This window comes from Euprymna scolopes, chromosome 29, assembly GCF_053919585.1.
Source record: "Euprymna scolopes isolate OS-2025 chromosome 29, ASM5391958v1, whole genome shotgun sequence".
NCBI lineage: Eukaryota > Metazoa > Mollusca > Cephalopoda > Sepiida > Sepiolidae > Euprymna > Euprymna scolopes.
The window spans coordinates 10,766,525-10,769,871 of NC_136510.1; positions in this window are offsets into that span (position 1 = coordinate 10,766,525).

Below are 3,347 nucleotides of genomic sequence, written 5' to 3' on the forward strand. Positions count from 1 at the left end.
TATATATATATATATATATATATATATATATATATTCAGATTATGATCCAAGTCCTGACAACATCCTGTCGGTATCTTCCAGCATGGTAACGTAAACAGCCGGAAAATGCCGACGAAGTGGAGACTGCTAGAGAGGATACTTTTAAAACGCGATAATAAAAACAAACGTAATATATATATATATATATATATATATATATATATATATATATATATATATATATATATATATATATATATATATATATATTACGTTTGTTTTTATTCGTCGGCATTTTCCGGCTGTTTACGTTACCATGCTGGAAGATACCGACAGGATGTTGTCAGGACTTGGATCATAATCTGAATAAGTACCCCCCTTTTTTTTTTACAGCTAAGTAATGCGTAACTCTAACAAAAACTTTCGACATTGGCAATTTATTTCTAGTAGAACTATGACTACTCGATGAGGATTTTTTTCTTCTTCTTTTCTTTTGTCCTGGGGGAAAAACAATGTTGATTTCTTAATACTTTCAAAGCTTTTGCGAAATAAATAACTATTTATGAAAAGCTTCTGCCCTCTATTCTCTGTCGGCTTAACTATGTCCGCCTGTTGAACAGGCGCAGTACACTTTCTAAAAATATTAACCTGCACTGTACGCTAGCAAACCTAGGTACGTGTCGGCTGCGGTTTGGCAATCAACCAAAACAGATTCAGTCCAGAAGGCGCAACATGATCGTAGAAGCGGGTTTCTGGTAAAGGCGGTGATTTCTTTTAATGTTAAAACATTCCCTACGGTCCCCAAGTACTCACGTTCAATTCCCACGAGGGAAAGCCGATACCGTTTTTTATTCTTCAGCAGATGAAGATAAGATGTTTATCTGATAAATTGGATGGCGTGATAACAGCCGAAAAAATCTTGGCGAGCGGAAATGCCAGGTAATATGCATTGTGGGATAAGCTGTTGACAATTGCTTATTATGTAAGTGAGAAAAAAAGCGGGAAGATAAATGGCGCTTCCGAGTCTCCCCTCCCCCAATGTTACTACGTTTCGATACCGACCCAAGTGTCAGGAAAAAAGAAAAAAAAAAGAGTAAAAAGGTTTATCAGCAGAAAAATAGATAGGAAGTTGCTCACCAAGCTGGGGTAGGATTGTTAATCAGGGTGTAGTGAAGAACGGGAACAAAAGTACCAGAGATATATTTAGAGTTGGTTTTCGGTCACTTTGAGGAGTGACAATTAGTTTTACGACAGTTAGGAACAGTTGAGGACAGTCTTGGGTTTGCGACGGTCGACGGCAGTTATGAGTTGAGAAGTGTCTATTTAGGAACAGTTGGCGATTCGAAGGTTCCTGAAATAGTTTGGAAAGATTGGAGTTGAATCCGGGCGAGGGTATATCTGGCTGAGAAAAAAATTGCCGGGTACTTACGTGACCAGACAGCTATCAACATAAAACTTCTATATTAGGCGACGGTATTACACATGTAGCATGCTCATCAGTTGCTAAGCCAAATTCGTTGCTAAGCGATAGATGTGTCTTATTCAACCACGATCGATCGTAGCTTGTTATTATCTAAACAAGTAAAAGGTATTTCCCTGCGTGAGTTTAAACATTACATCAATACCTTCTTAGTTGCACTAAAGATGGACGTATAAAGAAAACAAATAAATGCCTCGAACATTTTGAAGATTACATATATCGGCGTGGTAGGCCGAAAGAATCGTATGAAAATAAACCGTGAATTTGTAGGAAATTTGTTACTTTACATTACATTTATAATAACGATGGCAGTCGGACTGACGTATAATCACACACTTCATCTAATTAATGAAACTCACTATGCCTTTCTGTCTGACTGTCTGTTTGTCTGTCTGTCTCTGTATTTTCAAACTCTATCTCTTCCGAAACTAAAAATCGCAGAGCAGCGCTAGGAGCCTCAATTGATTAGATTTTATATGGACCGTTCTTTTATGAGGGTTTAGCTGTTTTAAATTATTTTTAAGAGGTCAAAAAGGGGTCAAAATCGAAAAAATCGTTAAACATTTTGTACATTCATCTTAGTTTATTTTTAATCAGTTCATATGCGTGTTACCTTGGTACAGTGGTAATGTCAGCAACTTTGAATGCTACAGTTTTATTTTTGGTTTCGATTCTAGCTGATGGCACTCAAATACTTTTTTTTTTTTACTTTTGAATAAGGACTCTGTAATATATACGAAATCTGGGCAAATTAAAATATCTTCTTTAATCGTATTTTACTACCGGGCAAAGTCGGGATCCCACCCGCTAGTAGTTCATAATTTTTTTTTTTACACTGATTCAAGAAACGGCGTTATTTTTGTTAATGAAAGTTGCAAATACATATACTTTTTTACGTAACACGTGAACAAAAATAAATAGCAGTTTTTTTTTCAAGAAAATTAAGCGGTCAAATCTAACTCTAACCATAACTCTAACTTTAACTCTAACTTTAACTCTAACTTTAGCCTCAATGTTTTCTCGCAACGTGCTGTAATTAATTATTTTTAATGCAAAATTTTTTATTATTTTTGGTTTAAATTAACTACACCAATTCATTGAAATTTGTCGTCTGCTGACAGTTGATTCGTGATTGGTTAATCGCATCGACTGTAACGTGACCGTTACGCTCGAACCGTGTTCGTTGGAGTTCAAACCTCTCTTGGACCATCATGTTGTCCAGCATAGTCAAAAAGGAATAAGCAAACAAAAATAAATAAATCTAACCCGGCTTTTATTTCTTTTTGTAACACGAGTCGTTTATTACCGTTTTTCTTTCTCCGCCATCTCGACACCAACTTAAAGAGTCTCTCTCTGCCACTGAGGGGACATATGTCCATCTCCCCATGGGTTACGTTTTCTTTTTGCTTCACTACACCCGGCCGTAGACAGTCATTTTGAACTGCAATTCCTCTTCTGTCGACCACGTGGTGCCCTTTGTTCTTGTGGCGGCCGCTCGCGCACATCTCCTATTTTTTGTATGCGTTTTTCTCGCCTGCTGCTGCTAATATCCTCACAAGCCAGCTATCTTAAAACTGCTGCTGATATTTCCCGACGCGCTCATACGCGCTCTGTTACACGACATATTTCGGCTACTTCCGTAACCATGCCGAAGCATAACGACGCGATGTTGTCAGAGGTTGGTTCAGACTATGGAGCTAAATACGTACCACAAAATCTTTTAGACTGAGACTAGCATGGGTACCCGGCGTTGCCCGGGTCGACATAAAGTTCTGTTTAAAACACAACTACTATATTAAGGATAATAATCATTTTCATCGTGGGTAACCTAGGTACCCCCTCCCCCACAACAATTGCAAAAATAAAAGAAAAGATAAAAAAAAGAAG